Genomic DNA, 13,168 nt, shown 5'->3' on the forward strand with positions numbered 1-13,168 from the left:
AGGTTCCCCGCCTCCCTGCCTGCTCCTTCCCTCGCTCCCTCAGCGCCCTGCAGCTGCCTCTGGTCACCGCCATGTTGCATGCTTCCCCTGGTGGTCACTGCATGTCATAGCAAGCGATCAAACTCCCGGTCTCCCAATAGAACTCCCAAGGGGACAATTTGCATATTAGCCTTTTATTATATATAATAATAATAATAATAATAATAATAATAATAATAATAATATATAGGATAGGAAAGTTCTGCAAAATATATAATTTTGTAAATATATATTAAAAATATATTCTTCCAAAATACAACTGACCATTGAATAATGCAAGGGTCAAGGGCACCAAACACCTGACATGGTAAAAAATCTGCATATAACTTTTGACTTCACACAAAAGCTTAACTACTAATAGCCTATTGTTGACCAGAGGCCTTACAAATAACACAGTTGATTAACACATATTTTGTATGTTACATTTATTTTATACTGTATTCTTACAATACAGTAAGCCAGAGAAAAGAAAATGTAATTAAGAAAATCATGAGAAAATAAATTTACTGTACAGTACTGCATTTATCAATACTGTGTTTACATCATCTATTTACAAGATGAGTAACCTCAGTACCTATGTCAACATTGTCTTTATGATATAAAATACTGTAGATATTATAACACTGGATATCAAAAAAGAAAAGATAAAAAAGAAATACATATTTATTTACAGATATAACAATTCATGCACTGATAATAAAGAAGCAACAATATAAATGCTTTATGGTAGCCTAGTGTAATTGATACCAAATCTCAAAAAAATGTTATCCAATATACTTACTGAAATTAATCTACATATAAGTGGATATTTGCAATTCAAACCTATGTTGTTCAAGGATAAACTGTATATCTTGAGTTGGTAAGCAAGCCATCATTTCTCTTCTGGATTCTTTCAATAATCTCCTCTTCCCTGCCTCTATTCCTGCCCACCTCTATTCTGTCTGATCTTTATAAATCATACATCATATCTAATCATATCATGTACTACTGAAAACCTTTTAATAGTTTCCCAATGAGCTTGAAGTTAAATCTTAACTCTTTTTAAAAAAATATGTTTTACTGATTTTTGATAGAGAAGAAGGGAGAGGGAGAAATAGAAACATCGATGAGAGAGAAACATTGATCGGATGCCTCCTGCACGTCCCCTACTGAGGATTGAGCCCAAAATCTGGGAATGTGCCCTGATCAGGAATGGAACTGGGACCTCTTGGTCCATGGGACGACACTCGAACCCACTGAGCCACACCAACCAGGACCTAGATGACTAACTTAATTTTTTAGTCTCCTACTTCCTCTTCCAAAAAATGAGGGGTTCAGATCTGAAATTAGTGATGTAGGTGAGGGGTGTGTGTGTGTGTGTGTGTGTGTGGGCGGGGGGAGATAGTGAAAGGCAAGAAACTCCAAAGCCAACAAGTCTGTCACCTCTTTCATTATCTTCCAACTTCCTTACTACTTTTTAAAACTAAGGAGTTTTTACACAAATATAGTTGCAGTAGATACATCACATATCAGTGTACTCTAAACTTTAAAAAGCTGTCAAATATATGTTAAAATAGCAGCCTTTCTAAACCCATGACATGAGCCTCTGAACTCACTATACATGAAATAAAAGGGCAAGTTTAGTAAAAAAATATTCTAATAGTGAGTTTCAATGTTTTTATTCTGGTCATGAAACCATTTTGCACCTGCTTTTGTCTTTAATTCCATGACTCCCTAAGGCAAAGAGCCAGCTATACAAACGCTGAATAAAAATGCAAAATGGATAGAGCCCAGCAAGCACCGATCAACTATTTAAATAATGAAATAACCTACCATTATTTTCTACCTATGAATACACTGTATAATACCTTACCTGTTATATATTACATAAATCACAAAACCTCAAACCTTAAATAAACATCTATGCCCTTGTCAAATATTTCTTAGGTATATTATTTTTCCAGCTATATGCATAATAAATGAAAAAAATCATTGCTGTTTTTTGACTAATTTTAATACAATAAATCTTCCATTGCTGTAGAGCGAAAGTAAAGTAATAAACCTTAATAACGTAAGGCTTTTAAATTCTGGAACCTCCCTAGAATCAATATTTAATTCCACATATCTGAAAGGCCATCAGTTCATATTATACCTACGAGTAAATGGTATCGATGGCCCAGATCAGTAAATTCAATTTCAAAACTTTTAAAAATAGTCTTCTTCCGCACCCACATGCCAATATAAGCAAGTAATAAACTAATTTTTAAATGCCAAACAAAATCATAAGCATCTAAATACAGTACTTCTAACTTTAGCTCATTATTTTAATAACGTTACAGTGTGTACCTCCAATCCTGTACCCAAATGCCAAAATATTTTTAAAAATTAGGTTTTCATGATATTGACATTGGTTTTTTTTTTTTTTTTTCATATTCCCATTCCTTGCTTTCCTGATGATCCCCAATACCTAAAGTTGCACATTTCCCTTCCAAACTCATTAAAGATGTTCCCTTCTCTTCTCCTGATTTTTTCACTTTGGATGAAACACAGCTGTTGATGATTCAGTTACTCAAAGTAGACACCATCACTTACAATCCCAAACAGAAAGCGATACAAATGCTTGTGCTAGCTTTGGCTTAAACTGGGCCCTTTTTTAAATACGAAATTTACCTTATTATGTTTTTCTTGAGCTAACAAGGTTTGAATGCCTAGAAACTCCAAATCTTAAAAGTTGGGGTAAGGACATGCATTAAGTATGCTGGGGTGATGGCAAGAGTACTGCTTCACTTTTTAAGAAACAAACTGTGTTTCATTATGCCTCTCTGGGGCATATGTTCATTAAGCGAATGCCAGAGGAAATGGTAATGAGCTTCAAAGGCAGCATCATGCAGGTGTAAATGAAATCATATTCACAATTCATTTCACCTATAAGAAATGGCCATTGTCATGCATCCCAGGCTTTGTTCCTTTTCAGCTCTAATTTTTTGTTCCATAGAAAAAGAAAAAAAAAAAAAGCCAGATTACACTCATCTTTTCCCCTTTTAGAAGTAGCATCTCTAAAATCCCCATCTCCTCACTAAATGACTGCTAAATTAGCTTCTCTGTTAAAATTTATCTACCTCTCCTGCTGATATGAAAATTCTGTATTATTTTATTAAAAGACAACCTAAGACAGTGGAGAAAAATGCTTAATATAAATCACATATAAAACAGGATTCCCACGGGATACTGTTTACCTGCCTACAGGAGTATAGCACTACAAAGGACATTAAAAACAAAAAACAAACAAGCTCTGTTTTCTTTTTATAATTCAAACATAAATTTATAGGAAATGAGAGGTTAGTAGATGAATACATACTCACTAAAATATATTTATAACTATTGACTCCTATCCATTAGTCCACGAAAAACCACCAATTGCAAGCAAACTAAAAGATAGTAATATTCAAACTAAAAGTAATATTCCCTGATCTCTCTACTAGATGCTTCCTATTTGCATTAAAAGAAAAAAAAAGCCTTATTATTATTCATCTTTAAAAAACCATAAGAAACTATATCAACCTGCTCTTGGTCTCACATTCTTCCTTCTACAACCCCCATCTCTACCTCTCCTACACGGTACCACTTATATACTGTTTTCTCAACTGAGCTGCGCAGTTCAAACCCGTGTTGTTCAAGGGTCAACTGCACTCCCCCTTATTCTAGTAAACCTTATTAAGGTTACTAACGACTTCCCTACAAGCCAATAAATCCTATGTGACATCTCTCATTTTAAAATTCTCTGTTTCTGACACTCTCTTGATTTGCCTTCTACCTTTTCTGGCTACTCTTTTCTCATTTCCATTTGCTCCTTCATAGTCTTTTTCTCATATTCCATTTCTAAACTTTGCAGTTCTTTAGTAATCAGTCATACTCTTCAAATCCTCTTTCTCGGAGAGTTCCTTTACTTTGTTTCAAATATAGTGACAATTCCAAAACACAGGTTCTTCAGTTGGTGACCTCTCTGAGGCTTAGGTCCACATACAGACATACATTCTACTTCTCACCTCTCTTATCTGGGTATCTGAGAGGCACCTAAAATTAAAGTGCCCATCCGTACCATGCCCTTGATCCTCTACCCACCCAGCCCCCCAATCTGCTCTACTGCAGTCTTCCCATTTCAGTAGGTGAGCTCTCATCTGCACAGCTGCTCATGCTAGAATCGGGACACCACCTCTCCTTACTCCCAACTCAATCCACTTCACGTCTGTCAATTTCACTTCTGGAGTTGTGTTTAAAGAAAGAAGGAAGACAAAAGATAATTCTAGGCAGCAGTTCCCAATCAGTTAACAGCAGAAAAGTGTGCAAAATCACATGTACTTCCTTATGTGAGGGCGTATAGTCTGCTGTGGCTGGAAGGTAAGGGAGTGATGAGAGGTGATGAGACCCGCCAGGCAGAAGTCAGGTCCTGCAAGGTGGTCTCATCTTCATTAAGGAGACTTCATCTCACTGTACGGAGACCACTCTGGCAGGGTGACTAACATTAGAAAGGGTCAGCTGGACTTTTCCATTGTTTTGGCTCAAAATAAGAACAAACTAATGTACCAAGCAGGCCTTGATGGGGCAGCAATGTACCAGTTACTCCTTGAAGCACAAAGCAGTGAAATTCAGGGCTTTGAAAACTTGAGAATAGTTGAGACACTAAATGTTTGTGACTAATGGCAGGGACAATTGTGGTTGTTCTTTTTGTTTGTTTGTTTAATAAGCTTTATGGTCATACGAAGTTCAAATCCTATTAAACCAATATACTTACCTCTATGGAGCTAACTTTTCAAGATTATAAAAGAAACAGAAAGCTGGATTTTTATGATGACAGTAATTTAAAAAAATACTTTCCAAATAACCACTCTAAACCTGCAGAGGATTACCCAGATCCATCAAGCATGGGGACAATGATTTCATTAACAGCAACGCACATCTACAGTTCAGTGTTGGGAATATGAAACACTCAACAAGCAAAAAAAATAATAAGTAAGGCTACAGTCCCCTATTTCAAGGAATGTGCATGCTGACAGATTACCCTGAGAAGCAAATCAACCACAGTGGCCAGGGTGCAAGAACTAAGCCCACAGAAGGGGCTTTCAACAAATCTTCGGGGGCAGGGAGGGCTTCCCTGGGAAATAACCCCTGCTTGATGGAAAAATAATCACTCACCTTAATCCCAAGTTCAATGACACTAGCTTTAAACTTTAGATGCAACTAAAAAATCACAGGCTACTTCCGAAGATTAAAGGAAAATTAGGAATAAATAAAAGCACAGGAGAGGCGCCATGATGGGGCAGAGCCCTGATGGGGCAGAGCCCTGATGGGGCAGAGCCCTGATGGGGCAGAGCCCTGATGGGGCAGAGCCCTGATGGGGCAGAGCCCTGATGGGGCAGGAGGGTGAGAACCAGCCTGGAGAGATTGCATTCTGGCCTCAAGGTGGCCACATCCTCTGTGACCTCAACGGAATTTGACTTTCCTTTCTGTTCTAAGATTCTGAAATTCTGGGATTCCTGAGAACCAGAGACTCTGTTGTAGTAACAGCATGAAACCTAAGGAAATTTTGTCCTCTAAGAAAAGTGAAGACAGATATTAAGTGATCTTACCTACCAGCTCCAAGGGCATCAGCAACTAGGGAGGCAATCACCAGTACGCTAGCGAGAAAGACAACCTCCCACTGCATGGGCAGCTGATGGCTTCTTTAATGAACTGAGTCTATTACGTTCTTATTTCATTCTCTGAAATAATACTTTTTACCCAGATAATCTGAGAAAGCTGAAGGAAACACTCCTAGTTTACTCAATACATTGGAAAAACCTGGTTTATTTTCAGTAAGTTTTTAACTTCCAAGTTAAAAAATGTTTACCTCGGTGTTTAAGCAATTAACAGATGTAGTTAGATGTACAGACAGACAGACAGATATAGTGATTATAATTATGGAAACATCCACCTTATTAACATGTATTTGTTTTTTCAAATCAAATTGGTGCCAAGTACCAGGGTATAAAATTCCATATACCTCTGAAATACCAAGAGTATTTCAAAAAAGCAAGGGTTGTCCCCACAGGTCTCTAGATACATTTCAATAAACCAAGGAAGGCGCTGGCTCCCTCTCTGGGGGACGGGGGACTTGTGTTAGTGAAGGACCTTAATAGTGTCCAGTGACAGCACTAATAGTAGGGGAGGCAGGGTTCCCGAGGAGGCAAAACTCCAGGCAAATTAACTCTCTAGAAAGAGTGGCAGAACAACAATTCAGGTTCTGTTCGGGTGTTTGCATTATCACTCTGCTAGAAATAAGGAAATTCCCAGACTGGGGTTCCTGAACTCCAGAGGTTGGGGAAGGAGCCTACAGATCTGAGTTTATTTTGAGATTTTAAAGGAGAGTACACAGTTAGCAATGGCACAGCTGCACTAATCAAGTTTCTTTGCTTTTGTTTGAATATTTCTTGGTTAAGAAATATTGACACTTAAAAGACACCTCTGACTCCCGAGGAGAGGAGTTGGTGGAAGCAGGGAGAGCAGTTAGCAGGCCATGGCAGAAGTCCAGGTGAGAGAAAATGCTGGAGCAGGGCAGCAGGAGAGAATATAAGTGATGCCCTTCTAGAGCCATCAGCACCGCTGATCAGAGCTCGGCAAAGACAGGGAGACGGATCAGGCTGGTAAGGTGAAATCTCTTGTGTTAGATGTCTTATAAACACAGGGCTCCCTAGAGGTGAGAAGACTGCAAGTACTGCCTTCTCCAATAGGCAGAGGGCCCACCCACAAACAAGTGTCAAGTTTCAACGGTTATTCTTCTAGGCAGTGCTCCATCATCTTGAACACAGGAAGTCATCATTGACCCCTACGTCGTCAGCAATCATTTTAAAAAACATCTAATTCAGATGAGAAACTATGCTTGGTTATCGATAAGGAATGTATTCTTGTGGTCTAAGTGACAGCTCCAGACTTCCAAAAACCCCACCAAACCCAGATTAACATGGAAAGCTTTGGCCTTTTCTTCTACAGTAAGTTTCTAGAGTTCATCTGAGAAGTGGCCCCTGTACCCCATATGTTCCTTTCCCACATAACCTGGCAAAAAATTTTAGTTTCCCTGAGATTTTAACATGATTATCACCAAGAGGCTGTCATTGGCCAGATTATTATGATGATCTCTGAACGCATAATAATCTGGCCACTCAGTGTGTGTGTGTGTGTGTGTGTGTGTGTGTGTGTGTGTATACACACACATACATATATATATTTTCAATAGTTAACATAAATACTTGAATTCAGTTTCCTGATGGCTGTTTATAGCAGTTCATCTGTGTTCCCTATCATTGAAATAGAGTTCAGAATTGACTATGACTTCATTTCCCTTAGCCAAAGGCACTCCCACAGTATACTTGAGTTTTTAAGTAACAAATTAAATCAAAATGCTAATTTCAGAGGGCCAATGAAATACATAAGAGCAGAGTGTTCAATACTCATGTCAAATTGTATTCTGGAAAGTGTTAAGAAAACAAGCTAAAAACAGCAACTCTTTTTTTCCATTTTCTGTTAAACATTAGCCACTCTTTCTAAGGAAGAAACTGTTGTATGGCCTCAATGTGTAGATGATTTTCCAAACATGGTATATTTGCTTCTTAACTAAGCTCTCCAAAAATATTATAAAACTAGAGGCCTGATGCATGAAATTCGTGCAAGGGGCTCGGCCCCCCACTGCCGTGGTGACCGCCTTGGCCCTCGCAGCTCTGGCTTTGTCCAGATACTGCCTTATGGTTTCCTAAAAGGAAAATTCAATTTCTAAAATGCAATGGATTGTCATGAGTTGGACCATTAATTTCTCATAAACCTTTCAAGCTTTATTTTTTTTAATTAACAGTATGGTGCTTGCAAAAGTAAAGGAAGTTGTTCACAGGGAACACACAAATGTGTGGTGCTAAGAACCCTCCCTCACATCCTCTCACACAAGCTCACCCCCACCCTCCTGAAGCGGATGTTACCCCCACAGGACAGATGGGGACAGTAAGGTTAGTGCATACCTTGCCTTAGGTTATATAAACCAGAGCCAAGAATGAAATCTGAGTTGCTGCCTTCAATAACAAAGCTCTTTGTTCCACACAAGTTCTGCAATTTAGTGCATCGATAAAATCTACTCTTAACCTCCTATTCCTATTTCAGAATCGGACAACTTTCTAAAGATATTGTTTTATATGATCATCTATAATTCCACATTGCTAATATGCTACCTTACTGTTCGACTTAATGTAAGTCAAACATAATTCAATTCAAGATTCTATAAACCTATATTTTATTTTAAAGACTATTTTTCCCTCCTACTTATTTATCTTTAAAAATATAGATATAAAACATCACAATATTAGTTTCTTCCTTTATTAAAAAGAGGTTTTTAATCTATTGTGAGCCTTCAGGATTCTGTCCCAGGTTGCCAATATATTCCTGGAAAACAAAAAAATACATAAATGATCGTTGTTGCTTCTAGAGAAATATGAATGGTACTGACTCTTCTTCTAGATTCTCAACAAGTTATAACTTTTCATTGAGTGGCTTTAAGCCTCAAATGAACAAGCCTAAATTTTAATTAGTTCCAACTTTGAAAGTAGTGTTAGCGGAGGGCCTCAAATTGACAAGAGCTAGTAAAATGTATCTAGTTATAAATGTCCAACTCCACAGTTTAAAATGTTCCAAGAATTCCATGGCTAAAGTCAAAAGAGGAGAGAAAAGGAGATAGTGTATTTCCTCTGTACTGTTGGCCAATTCTATCTCTGGGAAGAACTTATTAGCAAAAGATATCTTTGGCACCTTAATGCAGGAGCATATTTTTCTATTACCCAACATCTGACTCTGCATCTGTGAGAAGTGAGGTGTGAACCACAGAGAGTGAATAAATTAAAACAGAGTCAGACTCTGTACAGTCATCTACCACCAAATAAGAGCTCTCGACTCGTCCTGAAATGTGTCTCTCTCCCACAGAACCATTCATTATAAAAATAAGGGGAAAGTTATGGCTACGGCTTCCAAACTTTGCCCCTTAGTGAGGGTCAGTACCCTAGGATACCTGGGGGTAGCTGGCTGAGAATCCACAATCTGGGTTTCTCTTTATAGGTGTCAGTATCTCAGGGTTGAGGACAGCTAGAATTACAAGATGGCTGTCTAAAAAAGACCTAACAGCAAATACCTGTTCTCTAACTCTCTGTCTGTCCAGGAATATGTTGCATAAAATAGCCAATGGACAAATAATGAATGAAGGAACAGTCTGTGTTTCCGAGTCTCACAAATACAAGACAGAACAGCAGGTCCCACGTGTATGGAGGAGCCCTACAAATTCAGATGATCAGCAAAACACAGATCTGGCCTGTCCATTTTCATGACTCCAGGCTTTTATCTCTGTGGTTAGCTCCTAATAGCAGGCTTCATGCAGGCACCTGAAACTAGTCACAGAAGGACATGTGGTGAGAAGGAAAAAGAAAGCAAAGGGGCAAATGACCTTCCAAGGACCAGGGGGGTGAGCTGCCTGTAAATATTTGTATCTTGTCTTATAAAGGAGTTCTAGGTGGTGAGTCACGAAGACTCACACAGCAGGAATCCCGCTGGATCAAATCAATAAAGAAATATTTAAAAAGGCTCTTCTATTACTAAGAAAAAGAAATGAAATATATGGGAAAATTCCAGGTATTCTAGTATTGTTTTCATTCAATACTTACAAAATCATACAAAGCAACCATTATGGGCAGCCTAGTGGTCATTAAATAAATAAATGAATGAATAATAGAATATACCAGCTTCATTGAACACAAATATGCCCCAAGTCACATGTCTACAAATGATGTCTTGGGAAATGAGATCCAATTCAGCCTGACCCCTACACCACTGTCTGCTGTGTGGTACGCAGCACTGAGCAGAAAGGAATACCAGTGAGTACCTCTCAACTCTTCCCCGCATTGAATATGCTAACTTTGATCAGTTTTCTATAATTAATCCTGATGTTTTCTAGGACACTTCTATCTTCCAAAGCCCAATTAATAAATTTGGTTTCCCCCACATTTCCACACATTTAATTACTAAGTGTTCACAGCTCCTATCACAACTCCTACAGAGAGAAGAAACGGGAGCTCCCCTGGCCTCTGGATCCTTTTGCACTTCGGGGTTTTGACAGGCTGTTGAATTTTTTCATCCTTCGATACAAATATGAGGCCAAGTAATTATGCTGTATTTACTGTAAGGCATCAGCTTTCATCTGGCTGCTAGTAATGGATGAAGACTACAAAGAATGTTCTTAAAAGATCTCTCTGGCACACGAAGGAGTGGCTTGAGCATAGCTCCTCCTCCAGTTCTCTGAGGTGCTGATAAGAGGACTCTTTACTCCAGGGCTGTCCACGGGGCGCCTGGAACACTGACAAGGTTTCCCATTTGCACCCCAAATCCTCTGCAATTAAAGCTTTAAGGAACCCGTTCAAGCCTCGTGACTCAGTAGATAAACGCAGCTGGAGGTTAGAGCTGCCTTTAGGGGTTGAATTTCCCACACAATGTACTAAAAATGACTGAACAGCTACAGGTGTGATGTATCATTTATACAGTTTTTCTCTAACGGGCAACTAAGTCAATAAACAGCTCTTTCAATTTTTAAATGCACATATTTCCAGCTCATTGGGGATTAACTTAAAGCCCTACAGACAAAAATAAATTCGAAGAAAAACGGAAAGACTGGAAAGCAGTTCATCTCAAGATGTTTTTATAGGTTCTTTATGGTCTAGGTTTTTAAAAAAGGTTTAATTACAACAAAACCTGCTTCACTTCCTACATTGATAATTTTTATAATTACTACACTTTTCATGATGAAATTAGTTTTTAAAATTTTAACTGTCTAGCTGGAAGCTTTTTATGTAGTTAAGGAAGCCACACTAACTCTTTAAAACTCTTCTGCTTTTGTGTGTGTTGGGGGGTCCTCAAGCAGGCAGGGAAAAGGGCGTTTGCGCTCCCAAAATAGCCATGGGCAGAGTCATGCTGGAAAGACGAGAACAATTGCAATGCAAGGATGCAAAAGCGAAACTGGGATGGATGAGAACAGAGGATGATGTTGGTCCTGTCACCAGGGCAACTCTATCTTTCCTGGAAAGAGTCCCACAGATTTAGCGCAGAATGAGAGCTTCCTGGACCCCCACTGGTGTTTCTGATCTAGAATAGGAAAAATGAAGGGACAGGGGACGACATTAAACTATTCCCCAAGAGCAGGGATGGGAGAGATGGGCTCGTAACGGAGGCCCTACAGGTGGAGAGGATAACGACTAACCCTACACGGGCTAGCCCTCGACAGGCTGTGGATGAAGCCCGGGGTTTTCAACGTCCAAACTCACCACGAGGAGAGTCAGTTAAATGATAAACCAAAATGTTAAGAGTGATCATCTTTGGAGGGCCAACTGTCTTTCTTTTTCAGATTTTCTACAAAAGGACTATTTTTGTCATCAGAAGAAAAGAAATCAACAAAATATTTCTCCTTAAAGATGTATTTATCACTTCTTTAAAATACTCTTAGCTAGGTCACTTTCCTAATTTTTAACTTAGTTTTTTATTTAAAAGGATTAATTCTAACATAATTTGTTTTAGCACATCTGAAATGCGCCTATTCATTCTCCACTAATATAAACAGGTGCCACAGTTCACTGGGTGGAGGTTTAAGAGTGGCAGAGGATGACACTCAAACCACTTCGATTAGACCCACCAGGGGCTCTGGTAAAACTGCACATTCCCCAGACTCACCTGCAGGTGGAGAGAATTTCTGGAGTAATTCACTAAGTAAAATCCTAAGATGCCTGGGTTGTACCCTTACCAACGGAACCAGAATTTCTGGTGGCCGTTCCTAGGCACAGGTGATTTTTAAAAGCTTCCCTGGGATTCTAAAATGCAGGCTGGATTGAGAACAGTGGATAGCATTTCCCACTTTTAATAAACACCCAGGCGATTCTTGGACTAAAGTTTGCTAACCACTGGCCTACAAGGAAATTGTCAGTCCTAGAACTATTGAGGGACTGCATTTGGAGACAGAAATACAAGTAGATAACAGTAGATCTCTGGCCCTGATCAAGGCCATCGATTTGTGTTTATTTTGATTACTGCTACAAAATCAGCCTAGCAATCTTATTGCTTTTTGCATTTCATAAATTTATATGCCATTCAGTTTATGCTGGTATAAGCAAAAGGCATATGCAGACTAGACGTTTGTGAATTTTAGATAGATCTTCACTTCAATAATATATAGTACTCATTACAAGCTATATTTCACAACAGATATGTTCTTCCATCTCAGTCATGCTCAGTCTTCTTCACAATAGAATGTTAAGTAATAACTGGTGGAAAGAATACTAGTATTCACCTATATGAGTACGATTATAACTGAACAAGGTTGAGAACATCTTACTTCCTTAAAGTTGAGAAAATCTCATCTCCTCTTCTTTCCAAAGAAGTACCTCCTTTAAATTGATATGGGCTTCCATTGAGAACAGGACACTTGGAGAGGAAGGGAAAGAGGAGTGAACAGGAAAGGGGAAAAATAAAACCCTGTTAATTAGAATTCACAGGCTACCTTCGGTTCTTGCTTTAGTGACAACTCCAATCTGGTCACCCAACTTGCCTATACCCAATGCTTTCAATTCAATTCAAAAAGGGCTGAGCACTTCCCCTGAGTCAGGGTCTTAGACACCTAATAGAAAAGGTAATAGATGCACCAAATCCTTTTTTTTTAAAGGCTCTCATGACCAAACCTCTTATTTACCCAATTCCAAATGTCAAGAAAACCTGCCAAATTCTTTCTAATAATATCTTTACTATATTCTTTTCACCCTGGCAGCCCTGCTGAACTCTCCTCTAAGTAGGATGGGAGTCGGGCCAGCGGTGGGGTCAATGGATTTCAAGCGCCTTCCACCAAATTCAGTCCATGATCTACAGCGTCAAAACTAAGAACTAGCAACACAGCACTGTTATAGCCTGGGAAACACTGGTTATGAAAAGAAGAAAAAATAGTTACTAAATAAGGGCAGAGATTACTACCTACTATTGTTTTCTCCAGCTGGATGTTGGCACATTTGGAACAGAGAGGCTGTTTCTTAAGCACTAAAATATTTTCAGTAGTCCC

The 13,168-nt window shown here is 38.8% G+C and overlaps 1 protein-coding gene and 1 long non-coding RNA gene across 6 annotated transcripts in view; both read right to left on the reverse strand.

Moving 5' to 3' along the window:
* The window catches only part of EPB41L3 (erythrocyte membrane protein band 4.1 like 3), a 98,641-nt gene extending 93,255 nt beyond the window's left edge, over positions 1–5,386 (reverse strand). For 3 of the 5 annotated variants that reach the window (XM_054723995.1, XM_054723994.1, XM_054723992.1), the window contains exon 1: positions 5,212–5,382. The gene's annotated coding sequence lies outside the window, so the exon portion shown is untranslated. Of the gene's footprint in view, positions 1–5,211 lie in introns of all 5 variants that reach the window. The other 2 variants (XM_054723996.1, XM_054723993.1) reach the window with 2 other exon arrangements.
* Positions 5,387–12,453: 7,067 nt separating this feature from the next.
* The window catches only part of LOC114230014 (uncharacterized), a 29,642-nt gene continuing 28,927 nt past the window's right edge, over positions 12,454–13,168 (reverse strand). Inside the window, exon 3 of the long non-coding RNA XR_008557743.1 lies at positions 12,454–12,543. This is a non-coding gene — a long non-coding RNA (uncharacterized LOC114230014). The remainder of the gene's footprint in view (positions 12,544–13,168) is intronic.

Source organism: Eptesicus fuscus, chromosome 12 (genome assembly GCF_027574615.1).
Source record: "Eptesicus fuscus isolate TK198812 chromosome 12, DD_ASM_mEF_20220401, whole genome shotgun sequence".
Taxonomy (NCBI): domain Eukaryota; kingdom Metazoa; phylum Chordata; class Mammalia; order Chiroptera; family Vespertilionidae; genus Eptesicus; species Eptesicus fuscus.